This window comes from Grammomys surdaster, unplaced genomic scaffold (assembly GCF_004785775.1).
Source record: "Grammomys surdaster isolate TR1022 unplaced genomic scaffold, NIH_TR_1.0 332314, whole genome shotgun sequence".
In the NCBI taxonomy this organism is placed as follows: domain Eukaryota; kingdom Metazoa; phylum Chordata; class Mammalia; order Rodentia; family Muridae; genus Grammomys; species Grammomys surdaster.
Window position 1 is genome coordinate 135,247 of NW_021627571.1, and position 15,620 is coordinate 150,866.

At 47.4% G+C, this 15,620-nt stretch overlaps 1 protein-coding gene across 1 annotated transcript in view; it reads right to left on the minus strand.

Moving 5' to 3' along the window:
• LOC114616490 (growth factor receptor-bound protein 10) overlaps nt 1-13,953 on the minus strand; it is a 102,889-nt gene extending 88,936 nt beyond the window's left edge. The window contains exon 1 of the mRNA XM_028761942.1: nt 13,787-13,953. The gene's annotated coding sequence lies outside the window, so the exon portion shown is untranslated. The remainder of the gene's footprint in view (nt 1-13,786) is intronic.
• Between the last annotated feature and the right edge of the window lie 1,667 nt (nt 13,954-15,620).

A 15,620-nucleotide genomic window follows, 5' to 3' on the forward strand; every position in this document is an offset into this window, starting at 1 on the left:
TACCCTCTGTAGTGTATTCTATGGATTGCAAGAAAATGTGGCCCATCCAAACAATTTTGGATATGATGAGTGGCCATACCAACTGGCAGATTTGCCTTTCAGTGCCTTGCACTGGTGGAAGCTGGAATTCTGGGGCCCAGACTGACTCTCTTTATAAAATGGATGAAATAGAGAACAAGATGGCTCATACAAAGGCCTCTTATGACACACTCTCCCAGACTTCCCAGAGTCCAAAGGGCTCAGACTGCTTCCACACCACCCTTCATTTTGCTGTTGTCCCTCTAGTTAGGCAGTAACTCTGCCAGAAGAAGTTGCCAACCTTTTGCCCTAATACCCCAAAGCCCACGTGGTTGCAAGGCTCAGGACACAGCATCTCTTCTCCAGCTTCATGTCCGTTAGGAAAAAGCTGTGGAGGCTGGTGAGATGGTTCATCAAATAAAGGCATTTGCCATCAAGCACAGCAACCTGAGCTCAATCCCTAGGTCCCCCATGTTGAAAGAAGAGGACTTACATTGTCTGGTGATCTCTACACATGGTCTGCACATGAGCCACCCCCTAAATTAAATGTATAAATTAAAAAAATTAATCTTCTCTAGTTGGCCTCACAGTGATGGTAGATGCAGCAGGGGCCAAGTAGAGTCTGACGATGTGGGCTGAGCAGTATATGCTCCAAGGTCAAACCCCGCCCCACCTCCCCCAATACCCTCCTACCCTGGGTGTCATTAGACCTCAGTCTCCAGGTCTAAGATGACACATTTACTTGTGCTAACCAAAGAAAGCTTCCTAAGACATTCTTTCTAAGTCCTAAGTATGGAACTGTCTGGTTTTTGTGGGACCACAAAGGTTGAAAGTGAATTCAGACTGTCGCCTAAATGTCACCTAATTCTAAAATTCAAAAGATGCACTGTTCTCTGAAATTTCCTTAGCCCAGTTCTGGGTGGCAATTACACGACACCAAGAAGTGACTGGTGATGGAAATCCTTAGGAGAGGGTTTAGGAACAAAAATAACTCGCATTTTAATTCTACCAATCTGGCACTTCTCCCACCCCCTTCAGACTGGTAGTGAAATTGCCATTACTCCATCTGCCACCTTCTTCTAACCGTTAGTACACAGTTCTCAACACTGCCACGCAGGAGCTACAATCCCCGATTTCTAGTTCAGACATGGGGAGGGGCGAGAAGCACAACAGGAATTCAGCCGTAAGTCAACATGGCGACCTCATAGCTATCCCCACAATTGAGTGCATAGTTGTGTGAAACCCTAAATGGCAAGTGCCACCCACTTACCATCTTCATTTCCATCTTCACTATGGAAAGAAAAATCTCAATCACCCCAACCCCCAACCTATCACCCCCCCATCCTCACCCCATTTGTTGAATACAGGGGACCTGCACTAAAAGGTAATGCACAGGGTCATTACCAAATACCCCACCCCAGCCAAAGCCACCAAAGCAAAGAACAGGGACATGCAGAAAATGAAGGCCGAGGCTGAAGGCCCTGGCTACCAACAGGTCAAAATCCCTGCAGTCATTCACCACATTACAAATTCAGACAGAACAAAAAATGAAAAACACTCACTTTTTACTCACTGGTCCAGAAATGAAACTATTTGCTAATACAGACAGCAATGTCCCCAGCCAGCAGCTGCCTAGGTGAATGCTCTGTCCAGGCCTCTTATCAATACACTAGCAGTGGCTCCTGCCATCAACAGAAAAATGGCAGCTGATGAGAAGGGCAGTCAAAATGTAAACAGGTGATCTGACTGCTTCTCTGAAGACCTACGTCAATGGGGAAGGAATAGCGGCTATGGTCATGTGGACAGTTTGTTGAGCTCAATCAAAAACAGAAATGACGACAAAATCTCTGTCATCCAATTTTAATTAATTGATATCTTCTTTCATTGAATAAAAGGTTTTATGAATAAAGATTTACAGTGACAATGTACATTTGTCCCAGGCTCCTATACTAGACTACTCTCCATTGAGGTTTAAAAGATGACCAGGCTAACCTTAGTATCCTATTTTTAAAGAGAAAAAAGGTTCAGTTACCCCAAATGCCCAAGTCTGCTTACAGCCCAAGCTGGTTCGCACAACCGCTGTCTACCACTTGGCTGACAGCAGACACTACGTCTCCACGTTCCAATTACAGGTCTACGTGGGTACAGTTACTACTTGTTACATAATATCTTAAAAATCGAGATTAAAAATGGTTACATAATTCTATCCTATGGCTAAGGTCCACACAGGCTCGCGCGATCCCGGACCGTAGGCGAGCCGGTAGGCGAGCCGACAAGCAAGCGAGCAGACAGCCAGCAGCGCAACAGCGCGCCGAGCCCGAGGCCATTCGTGCTCGCGAGCTCGCCGGAGCTGCCCACCACTTGGACCTTTGCAGATTTCAGGAGGTGAACCCTTTCTAAACGACCACCCTGACTTTAGCACGTCTCCTCTTACCCCGAGACCCCCGGAACGTTGCGGTTGACGGAGCCCACCTGCGTAGCTGGAGAGCCGGCTAGCACAGACTTCGCCACACGGGGTCGCTGCGTGCGCGCTACCGGGGCCAGTGGACAGCTCCCGAAGCAGGCAGGACCCAGCGCGTGGACAGCGCTCTTCATGGACAGCGCTCGGCTGCGCAGCTCGCTGGGGTTCGCCTCGGCTCCGCCCCAGCTAAGGGCCTACGGCTCCCAAGAAGGGTTCCGGAGCCTGAGGAGCGCGGAGGCCCAGCAGGCACGCGCAGACATGCGGCAACACGGGCCGACACGCGGCAACACGCTCCGACATACGTGTTACATGCGCTAACACAGGCCGACAGGCGACAACACAAACCGACACAGCGAACTAGCTCCTAAGCGAACCAACAAGGCCTTGCTGCTCAGAGACAGACGAACGCGGCAGGCCAGCACGCGCCAACCTAAACCGGCACGCGCCAACCTAAACAGGCACGCGCCGGCACGCGCCAACACGAGCCGGCACGCGCCAACACGAGCCAGCACACGCAGGCACGCGCCAACAAACCGGCACGCGCCGGCACGCGCCAACGCGAGCCCGGCACGCGCCAGCATGCTCCGGAACGCGCCGGCACGCGCCAGCACGGCTGACAGGCGCCCACACGCACAGACATATGCAGACACGCGCCGACACGGGCCAACACGGGCCAACACGCTAAGCGAAGCAACATAGCCTCCCGAGAAGCCATCCCAACAAGGGGGGGCCATACCTCCCCCACCCCACGCCCCAAAAATGTCCCTTTGGACCCACCCCCATTGTAGCACAGGTGCTGGGAAGTCTGTCCTGCTGAGATAGTCCCTGGTCCTCTACCGTTCTCCTCAGCTTCCAGAGAACTGACTGGGCACCCCTGACGACCGGGAGGACGAGGGACGCGGCTGGTCCTTGCGCACTACGGGAACCCCAGGACCAAACCCATGTGACGCAGCCACGCCCCGAGGCCCAGCGGGGGCCCTCTGCTGCCCAATCCCCGGATCCCTGGTTCTCATGGCAACCCTGAAGAACCTCTTGCTCCTAGCGTCTCGTCCTCCCCTCCCCCACTTCCCTCTTCGCTCTGATGGGCAAGAACAGGAACGGCGCCTGCAGCTTTCATGACGCCAAAAGTCCACCATGTCCACTGGTTAAACCACATACAGAGCTCAGAAATGGGTGGTGAATTACACCAGAAACACCATTTTCTTGACCTCCGAGAGGAGGGGAGCTCTGAGTGACCATGATCAGAGAACCTCAGTACCTAGAATCATTTTCATCTCAAATCCTTCCCCAGAATCTCACACCAGGAACATCAGAAAGGAGAGGCTCCTTTTGGCAGCCAACAAACACCCACTATTCTATCTCGGTGAGAAAGTGTAATGCCATATATAGAATTAGCTAACAAAATAATACTCTATAGCAAACATCTGCTACACACTAGCTCTGTCTCCCTCTCTCTCACATACACACAGACAGACAGAAACACAGACAGCGGCAACAAAGGAAACAACATATAAAAGGATAGGAGATACTTGTGATTTTACACACACACACACACACACACACACACTCTCACACACAGCTTGTAAGTATCCTTGAGGAGATTGGTTCTAGAACCCTACAGGTATCAAAATCTACAGATGCTCAAGTTTCCTCTATAAGATAGTTTTTTTTTTAAATACAGCCTGTGAGCATCTTCCCCCATGTACGTTAAATCATCCCTAGACATCTCTAGATTTATGTCTGACACAATATAAATTCTTATAAATACTTGCTATAGCATATTATTTCTATGTAATGACATGAAAAGTCTGAACATGATCAACAGAAAAGCAATTTTTCTGAATATTTTTGACTCAATGTTAACTCAATTAGTAGATGCCACAAATACAGAGCAACACACACACACATACACACACACACACACACACACACACGAGCATTTACAATAAAGAAAGTAAAAAAGAAGGTTTGGAGAGATTATATCTGACTCTTACCTAGGTACAGAGCTAGGACGAAGTAGATTTTACACTCTCCTCTAACAGACAGAAACTGTAGATGGCGATAAAAACAGTGGCAGTTACCAGTAGACGTCCGATTCTGAAGCTGAGGTATACTACGCAATATTCACATCTGCAAAGGGAGGAGGGAGCTCTGAAAAGCCTATCTAGGCCCTGTCTGAGGCCAAACAGATACGTTGCAGTAAGGCAAGGAAGCTGCACGCCAGCTCAGGTCCCTAAGTACCACAGACAAGAGAAACGAAGGGGAAACAGAAGATGCTTCCTAGGGAGCAGAGGGTTCAAGGTGGTCAAGCTATAGAATTCTTTTAACTGTAAAGTCAATCCAACAAAAACAGGTTTGAGGCAGTTCTGAGAGTGGCCACCAGCAGTGCTAAGCCCAAATCAAAGACAGCAAGCCCTGGTCTGAAAATTCTATTTTGACTAAGGTACTTCTTTAGTGGCAATGCTGAGCAAAGCAAACACCACCAGGGACAGAATGATAGACAGAAGCCAATCTTAAATTGCAAAAGGAAAGGAACACACTTCAGCTCATGCCTAAGCTTAGATCACAGTCCAAGGAGAGAAAACCTGGGTTCTAGGGGTATATTCAATTTGGACAGTCAACTCATATAGGTATCCCTGGGCCCCCCTGGTTGGTTGCTCAAAGTTGGGGGTAGGTAGGGTGGAGGAACTCCTCTGCCTGAACAGGTCACCTGTCCTGCAGCTTCCTGGCCTAGAAGAGCATGTTATATAGGACAAAGTGTCCAAACCCTCACTTCCCTCTTAAAAAAAAAAAGAAAGAAAGAAAGAAGGAAAGAAAGAAAAGAAAAAAATCCTTGCCTGTGCCTTCTAACATTCTAGACACCTGGCTTTTGTTCAGTTGTAATATCAAAGCCAGTGGAGAAGGGGGTAACTGACTTATCAAATGCTTAAGAGCTGAAATCTAACTGGAAATCAGGGATGAAATTTGATAGACTCAGTGGAAGTCCAAAAAAAAAAAAAAGAGAAGAAAAAAAGAAGAAAAAAAGAATCTCAGAACTGAGAACCACCATTAGTCCTTTGAACATAGAAAAAGCAGAATCCAAAGCAAGAAGCAGCACTGAGGGTCTTAAGGGGTAGTTAGACCTAGGGATCTCACCCCCTCCTCAACAGACTTTCCAGAAGCAGTAAGGCAAGGCAAGCCTTTGCTCCCAGACTAGAAACAATGGATCTAGTGAAAGTTTCCAGACCCCATTCCCTTCAGAGCTATGGAGAACTCTGAAGATACAGGTATTGGGGTTGCCTCCCATACTGGGACAGAGGCTCAGTTAAAGTCACCATACTGTGCTCTACTGGCTGCTCAGGCACATGCTTCTGAAGTGGAAGAACAGGAAGGGACTCAGGGATCCATACACAGCCTCTAAAATGAGAAAGGAGACTCGAGCAGAGGCAGAAGCCACTTTAGCTTTCCACGGGTAAGCTATGGCATCAGTCTCCATGGGACCTGTCCACCATTTTGTCTACCCATCACTGATCTAAAACTTCTTTAACTATACCCCGGTGACCCACAGCATACATGAGAACCACTGTCCTTTCTACTCAGTCCCTATAGGCTCAATGGAGCACTACCTTACTGATAGCAAGAGGTACCTATTAGAGACAACCCTGGACTCTAGCTTCTCCAGATTCATACGCAGCCCAAGTCAGCGCTGCATTGTTGCTGCCCTCAACTTCACCCAGTTTCACAGTGGTTTACTAGGCCCCTTCTTCCTATCCATCTCTAGGCTCACTCCACTTCCCATTAAGTCAGATGCAAAGAAGCTAAATAAAATACATATGTAAATGAGAAGAAACTATGCAGGAAAAGTTCTTTAAATTATTATATCTAAGTGAGATAATGAGACATTGCACAATGACCCTAGACTGTTACACTGTGAAAGATGAATGCTTGTTCTGGGTGTAATAATGGGCTGACACAGGTTAACTAGCTAAAAAATTTTTTATCACTCTGTTGTGGGATTTGGCACAGTGGTAGATGCTGGCCAGAGGAGCCATGTAGGAAAGCTGTGTCCACTGCATTCAAATATATCCTGAACCTTAAACTGCCCTAAACACTACTACACAATCCAAGAGGGCTATGGGTAGAGCTCTTGTTCACCATGTAAGAAGCCCTGAATTCAACCTCCAATACAACAGCAAATACAAGAACAAAGAAGTTCTTTAAAGTTAAAAATGAAAATACAAACAAAAAAAGATTACAGATAAAATTAAGATTATTATGCAAAACATAAAGCCCCATGACACATATAGAATTGTAAATCACAACTTTTAATAAGAGACCTGGTGAAGGCTCTGAGCTCAGTTGGTAGAGTACTTACCTCATGGGCTTGAATTCAATCACCAGAGATCAAGTGTAGAAGGCTAAAAAAACCAAATTAAGTAATACCACTCTTGGAAAATAAAGGAAAGGAAATAAAAGAACTGATTCAATTGTCCAAGACTTGGAAAAAAATTGCTTCTCGCTTGAAAGAGTCCTCAACTTACCCTGTTGATTCCACCAGGTCACAGTTCCACAGGAATTCAGCACACAGAACAAGAATCCCTGAAAGTTTCCAGACATGGCAAGAACAGAGCCAAACCACCACCATCCCCCAAAACAAACACTTTGGTATTCATTCAAAAAGATTTAAAAATTAAATGAGCTTCAATCTCAGCTCCTGGCTTCCCTAAATCAGTAGCTGGGTTCAACTCTTTGAGGGAAAACTAACTAAAATTTCGAAAGGGAGTCAACAAATGAGGCTAGAATGAGGGCATTCCACACATACAAGGCACTTCTGAGAAAAGTGGATGTAGACTGCTCTCCACTAGACTTGATAAACCAAGAAATTAAAAAAAAATTGTGAGACCCATGAGAAAAGCAAAGGCCATGTTAAGGACGATGCAGAAGGGAGACATAGAATTGACCACACACAATGTGCATTCAGGGAGTCTCCAGTGACTGTAGGCATGGTCAAAGGGTACCTAAAAAGATTGCTTGTCAATAAAACAAAACCACTACAAAAAACAAAACCCCTCAGAGATTATCTAATGCATTTAAAGATATGGCCTGTGTCTGTTTGGGGGCAACAGACAATGACATAAAAAACACCTAGGCAAAAAAATGTATAAATAAATAAAAATTAAAAAGATTTAAAAAAAAAACAATCTACAGCAAAAAGTAAAATGCCCCTTGAGTTTAGGAGAAAGTTCCCACCATAGATACCACTGCTAGAGACTTGAGTGACTGTCCCCACTCTCCACATGCCTTATCTGGCCAAAAGAAACAAAGTACTAGGGACAGAACAACAAAGTAAAATCTTCACCTACTACAGTAAAAGAAACTGTAAAAACCTCAGCTCCAGGGGGTAGACATGAGCTGGGGGCAGAGGCAGATCACAAGGGATTTCTATGTGTTATTTAGCCTTTGTTTATGAAGGTAAGTCTAGTGTTTTGAAAAACAGTTTAACTTTGTAGAAACTACTAATGGCTTATTTATCATTCTGATTAAAAAAAAAAAACCCAAAACCAAACAAAGAACCCCCTACCTTCTCTGATCTGATAACCAAGGAACTGAGCCTGTGTCCCTCCACACAGTAATCCAGAGAGCCAGGGGACAGTGCCCCAGCCTGTGTGCACTTGCAGCCCTTCAGGCTACAAATTAGAGAGAAGGGCCAGGCACAACCTGATATCTAGGGATGACCCAACAAGGAAGGGAGGTACTCTTTTTATCACCTTCTCCCTCCTCCTGTGCTCAGTAACCACAATGAGGAGGTGTTCAGCACAGCGCATAGTGTTCCCATCTCTCTAGGAACACTCTGGAGTGGTTTCTGTAAGATCCACACAATTTTCATCGAAAGAGAGCAAGCAGCTCCCTAGAACTGGCAACCAGTAGGCTCTCAGGGAAAAGTACACCACAGCCTGTGCTGGCCCAATAGAGGCCAAGGTAGGAAGATGTACTCTATAGGCTTTGGGTGAAGCTAGCCCATAGAGACACTCAGAAGACTCCAACTCACCTGGCTCTGCCTCCTACCCAATACCCCAACACAAAGACCTTCTTGGCAGCAGTCCTCCTAAGCAGGCCCCAGATTCATTGCAGGGCATTGTCCTCAGGCATGAGGCTACTGTGCAAACATCTTAAATTTAAAAGTAGCTCTATGAGTTTCCTGGAGCAGAGAATCCTAAAACTATTGCTAAAAGTTTTAACTTTGGTAGGCAGGGAGCTGCGTATTTGTTTGTTTGTTTGGTTTTAGATTATTTATACACTGATGAGCTACTATGAGATGTTAGGAACGGGACACAAGTGTACACAGAAAATGCATCTGTTTATTACATACTATATACACACAGTCTGAAGATAATTCTATACAACACTTTTAGTAACATTGTACCTAAGGATTAAATTTCATAGGGTAGGAATGAATATTCATTTATTATTTAAGTTGCCACTCAAAAACATTAGGATTTGTGACTTTTGATTTTCAGATTATAAATGGTCAAACTGCATTACATATAAAGGCTTTTATACTGAAGTGTATCTTAGTTGTAAACTTACCCATGAACTCCCAGGGATGATACCTGAAAATATTAAGGTTAAGGTTGAGGGCTATAGGACCACAATGAACACCTTTTTAATGAGTACAAAGTTCTGAGTTTGATCCCCAGCACTTTGAGAGAAAGAGAAAAAATAAGCAAGCCAAAAGTCCCTATAAATCTCAAAAGAGAAGGCAGTATGTGGTTAAGTCATCTTCCAGATCATGGCTGTTGGACAGGAGAGGAAGGTAGGAAGGACCTGCAGGTATCCAGCATGGTCTTTCTATTGTCAGAAGCTTACACAGAGCCACCAGAGAGCATGCTTCATCACACTGGACTAGCCAGCCAGCCTCCACTCTGCAGCTTTACCTGCTCTGGAGGCACAAGTGAGAATCCCAGGCCTCCAACTGAGCATTAGCAGCGGTGACAATGATGGCAGGGTGATAAGGACCAACAGGGCTCTTTCTGTGCCATGTGCTTTAGGAGCGCCTTGTTAATGGCAGTTACTCAGGCCTAATTACTTGGCTCTAAACCCTGCAAGGAAGTCAGTGAGGGGTGGGGCTGCCCACCAGCACAGCCCTGGAATGGGGCTGCAGCCACTCCCCAGGGGACGTGGTCAGCATGTCCAGGATAAGCGTACGTGCGCATTTCAGTCCCGGCTGGGATAAAAGCCTCTATGGAGGCCAGACGCAAATCTTTATAGAGTCTGAAGACAAATGTTACAGGCTTCCTATGCCTGCAAACCAGAGACCCCTTTATATATACCAACTTTCTGCTCATCCAAGCTGTACCTTGTGAGTTTACGCTATTCCACAAACTTCTATTCTTCAAAGGGAGTTAGTTAACTTGTTCAGACTCAGAATTGTAGTGACTTGTAGAACCAAGAGTAACAAAGGAATTGCTGGTCAAGCAAATCATAAAGGAAATGCCATGGTGAGAAAGGCAATTCCTCTAAGTACATATTCTCATTGCTCCGGTAGATGTGAGCAACAAGAAGTCCTGTTTCGCTGGGCTCAGATCAAGTAACAAGCAACTCCAATTTAAGATCTGAACAATCAAGAAAAAAAAAATCTTCCCAAAATCTAAGGAGAAGTAAATGGCTGAAATTAAAGAATACTCTAGCACAGGGAGAAAAAAGAAAAAAAAAGAAAAAAGAAAACCTCCTCTTGTCCACCTCTAGAGCAGAAAACAGAGGCACCTCTCTCTCCCTCCCTCTCCCTCTCTCTCTCTTTCTCTCTCTCTTTCTCTCTCTCATGCGCTTTTTGGTAACTTTAGAAAATGGTTTTGTGGTTGCTATCTCAAAGGACAAGCATGACATTTTCACTCCATTTTTATAAACGGGCTTTCAATCTGCCTTTTCATTAGCATACAAATCCTGAGGAATACAGCCCAAGTCCCAAAGCACCCATTTGCCAGCTCTCCAAGGTAATCTGACTACCTCAAAATTTCCCCATAATCTCCCCTATTTCTAATTTTTTTTTTTTTAAAAAAAAAAATAAGAAAATAATGACTGCAGTATCAGACTTTGTAGGATGCAGCCAAAACAGTGCTTACAGGGAAACGCCTAGCTTTAAATCCTTGTATTAGAAAAATGAGGTTTAAAAAAAATCTGTGCTCTAAGATTTTTATCTTATAAATTCTTAAGAAATAAAAAAATTCCTACAGCTTTAGGATGAATCTGAAGGCACAACAGATGTCTTTGTTGAAGCGAAGTTCAGTTTCCGAACACTGTAAAGTCTGTGACTTCGATGGAACATCGAAATCAAAAAGCCAAAAAAGGAGAAAAATAAACTTCTACAGGCAAGTAAAAAATAAAATGGTGGGTAAAAACCCAAAAAGAAGAAAAAAAGAAAAAAAGAAAAAAGGAAAAAAAAGAAAAAAAGGAAAAGAAAAAATGCCCCCTCCCCAAAAATCAAAAACAGCTTCACTAACAGAAAAGATTTAAATTTGAACATATGACCAACCACCTAAATTAAAAGCAAGTAATATTTTCTCCTTCCAAAGCTGTACTGCTGTGGGTTTTTGTGAGGGGGATTTCTGCAGGGAGGAGGATTTGGTGCTGGAGTTAAAGCCAAGGCCTCATCATGGCTCTCTACTGAGCTCCTTCGTCTGCCCTCCATGTTGTTTTAACGGACTGAGAAACAGACACTGGATTATGTACAGGCTTCCCCCTCCTATGAAGGTGCCAGCACTGAAATGTCGGACGGTTAGCACTGAGTCTCCATAGATGGACAACTGCCCACAGCGTAGTCTCTCACACATTGAACACACTTTTAAGCAAATAGGTTTTCCAAATTATACCATTTATAAAATCTTAATTTTTAAAAAAAGATATACCAATCAAGAATTTATACAGATCTAAAATGAGCTAAAGGCACATGGATGTCCTGGTTCAACCAAAGTTTGGCTTTGAAACACTGTAAAGCCTCTGACCCAGCGGGTTCAGCAGCATCCTAAGGTTTGAGTTGGATCTTTGGTTCTGATTTTGTTCTTCTTGCCCAGTGGAGGCTAACTGGACAGACACAGCTGCTCTGGCTTCACTCACACCAGTGACCACCATACAAAGTCCTAGACAATTAGCCATCAAAAATCTGCCCTGCTTTCTGGTTCCCTAGTCCACCTACAAAATCCACTTTGACCAACCCAACATTGCCTCAAAAGCAATGTAGGCCAAATAATGTGTAGTAAGTGATTTAAGGGCCACACAACGTTTTAATTTTAATTATAATGAACAAAGTTACCATATCAAACTCATACTTTCATGAGCATTCAAGTTTCTTATCAAAATAAATGAGTGTGTAAGTATAAAAAAAGAAGAAGAAGAAAACCCAGTGATAATTGCTTGGTCTACGTGGCATTAATCTTGGAAGGCTGGAAGCAACTGGTCTAAGAAACCAGGCCCCGTCCTCCATTTGCTCTGCTGTGTGTCGAACAGGGTGTCCCTCCTCCACACCATTTCTTCTAGAAGTGGACGTGCTTTTGCAGATGTGTAAAGCTCAGGAGGTCTCCCTCGAGCTTTGTCCTTTGTTAGCTGGTACGGCCTGAGGCATACCAGTTAACCTCCTGAGCCTTGGTTTCCAGACCTGTAAAATGGGGACCGTGGGGGCCACGGAGTGGCTAAAAAGCAACAGGACTTTTGAAAGTGCCTTGTAAACTGCGAAATGCTACCTAAGTATCAGTGGCTACACTTCTCAGTTACGGCAACGCCTGCTGGGCTGCAACTCCCGTCTGTCCTCAAATTCCCTCCCTGTAATGTGGGAACTGGCCCGTGCTGTCCTCTTTCAAATGTTCCCAGTAAAACTAAAAAAAAAAAAAAAGTATGTTCAGAAATCTTAAATTTTGATTTTTTTTTAAGACAAAAATTTGGTAGGGAAGAGTCATTTCTGGGAGCACATTTGATCGCAGCACTCTTGGTGAAATTCTCTAAGACTCCCTCATCCATTGGCTTACACAATTCCCTCAGCTGCAGAAATCCAGAACTCGAGGTCCACTTTTGTAAAATAGGAACCTCACTAAAATGTTAGCCTTGTCTGTGCCCGCGGGGTGCGGTGTGTGTGTGTGGGGGGATGTTAACGACTAGACTTCTGGTAAAGCAGAGCGAAACGTTAAACTGAGCACCATTTCTAAAACTCAGGGGCTCCAAATGGCTGAATCAGCATTTTCTGAAACAAAGTCTTCTGGGCCTGGCCTTTTAAACAGCCGCAAAGGGAAAGTTGTGCAATAACACATATTTACTCACTAATGCTACTTGTTTTGGACTTTTTCTTTGCATCTCTTGAATGAAACAGTTACAAGAAAAGAGTTTTTCAAAAAACATCCCAAAGAACCAGAGCCTTGTAAAAATCACCTGTGGCTCTCCTACTTTTCGGTCAAAGCTAATGAAAAGAAGTTCGCGGGGTTTCTTCCAACGCCAAGAATAGACAAATACATTTTTTTTAAAAAGTGAAGAATACCCTAATTTCCATAACGCACATGCCGCAGGCCCTCGCCAGGCAGGCGTTTGGAGAGGCAATCAGCAAAGGCGGAGAGTTGCATCAGAAATTTCCTTCTGCAAACGGTACCGCTCTTATCACGTTTCCACCGCTGGCGGGCTGCTAGTTCGCGAGCCCTCAAACTTGGTGTTAGGCCCCAGCGACGGGTAGCGGGGCCACTAACAGACCCGAAGAAAGAAAGGGGTGGGGGTTGGGACTTGTGGGGTGGGGTGGGGGGGAGGGACAGATCCTCGGTCCGCGGCCCGGGCCGCGCTCGCTTGGGACTTGGGAGTGTCTGGCACCGCTGCCCGGTCCGCCTGGCGCGCGCGCCGAGGCCCGGGGCGCAGCGGGAGCACCCGCCGCTCCAGTGACCCCCGGGAGTCCTCCCTCCAGGGCGGTGGCCCCCGAAAGCGCGGCCTTGACCGCAGCTCCCGCCCGAGCCCCCAGAGCCGTCGCCGTCGGACAAGACGGCTCAAGAATGTGCCGCCCGGGGCCCCGCGCCTCCCCCCGGGGGTTGGAGCGCAACTGAGAGCGTCGCGGGGAGCCGCAGCCGCGCGCCCGCCGCCCCGTCCCGCCATCCCGCGCCGCCCCGCCGCGGGCCCGGGGCGCCGCAGCCCCCCAGTCCCCCGAGGCGACGCCCTTCCGCCCGCCGCGCCTCACGGGGCCCCGCGGCCCGATCGCGGGCGGCCCCGAGCGCAGACAATGACGGCGCGGGGAGCCGCCCGGCCGCCGGGCCCCGCGAGGCGCGGACCACAAAAGTAACTTGCCGCCGCTCCCCGCCCAACTCCTACCTGACGTGCAGCTCCTCGTCGCCTCCGCGTGGCCGCTGGCCACACGTTGCACGAGTCTCTGCGGAGAAAACCCGAAGGAAAAGACGGACACTGGACGGTCCCAGTCGCCGTGCGTGCGCGAGACGGTGCGCGGAAAGTTCGTGCTCCCGTGGGTCTCGGAACGCGAATCCCGCCCGCCACTGGTCGCAGCGCTCTTCCCTTCCTGCCGCCTCCCCGCACCCCACCCCCTCGATGGGCTTTAAACTCTTCGGGCCCCGCCCGCCCTCCCCGCCTCCGCCGCCGCCTCCGCCTCCTCCTCCCCCGGCCGCTTTTCCTGCTCCTCCTCCCGCCGCCGCCCGGACCGCTCGGCGGCCGCCAGCGCGGGAGGAGCCGCGGCCTGGGCGCAGGGCGTGGCGCGGGGGGCGCGGGCTCGCGGGGTTGGCGTGGCACGATGCTCTCCCGCCCCGGCGGGCGCGCGCCCACCATGCTCGCAGCGCGCGGGACCCCCCGGCGCCACGCCACCGCCCGGGTGCGCGGCCGCGCCGGCGGAAGACCGACCGGACCTGTCCCGAAGGGCCACTCGGAAGGGAATTGTTCGAAACTCAGAAAAGTACTCCCCAACAGCACAGTTCAAATTCATCCTGGGCTGCGGCCGTCCGACCCCGTCGTGGGCAGCCCCGGGCCCGGACAAGGAAACTCGGGCTTGCTCACGGCGGGTCGGGTCCGAGCCTCACCTTTCTCTGCCTCAGTTTCGCCAGCTGCGTGTGAGTAGCCGAAGGAGGGAAGCCTGTAAGGCCCTTCATTGTTTTCTTGAGGCAGCCGAGCAAGCCTCGTGTCCTTTACCTCTGAAGTGGGGCCCTCCTGAAAGTAAAGCCCAGACGGGCCATGCCCGGTTTCTAAAGTGACCCACGAAAAGGCAACGGGGCTAATGTGATCGGCCCCTTCGAAATAATTCTTAATGTCTATGTTGTGTCGCTTTTCTAGTACAGATAGGATACCAATAATTACACATTTTTCTTGAGTTTCGGCTTTGTAAAAGTAGCCCCGACCGTAAATCACTGTAGTCGAGAAGACACGTGGTGTGAAACATTCGTGAGTTATCCTTCTCCCTAACTCAGGCCTCTGAGGTTGTTGCTGGAACAACTTTAGAAAGTAGAGAGACTGAGTCTTAAAAGTAACTTTTAAAAAGTGACTTCTAGAAGGTCGAGAAGCTGGGAGTGAGTGAGCTCGGGGCAAGGATTTGAAAGCTGTGCTGTGCATATTGTCCCGACGCACTTTTTGAGCGCTGCTCGGTACTTCTTGCTTCTAACAGTGGTTTTTCCGTCCTCATATTGATGTAATCAATGAAAAGTTTTTTTTCTTTCCTAAAACTGAACACTCACTCTTGTTTCTGGCCGTTGGTCCAGACTCAGAAACCCACAAGGTGAAAATCCAGAGAAAAGGATGTGAATAAGTCTTAGATTCCCGGGGAAAGGAACACAAGACGTCTTTTGTAGACAAAGGACTCAAAATCGAACCAAAGCAGAGAAAACTGGGCTAACTTTTCCCAAGTTGATTTGCTTCAAACTTTTTAGTTTTCCTGCGGGGTCTCACCAGCGATCCATACTGCTCCAGACACAAAGCCTGTCAGGTCAGAGAACTTTTACAGATGTTTGAAAGTTTCTACATACTTTCGCAATACCTTTTCCCCCCTGAATCGATTTGTTGGTAAGTTCCAAACAGTGTGGACCCTTCAGCCCTCTACATATTGATATTGCCTTCCCAAACATGGAGATGTTTTCTTATATAACAACCACATACCTTTGAAATCCACGGATTTGTATTGGTACGAAACGTGTATTTAATCTAGGCTGAA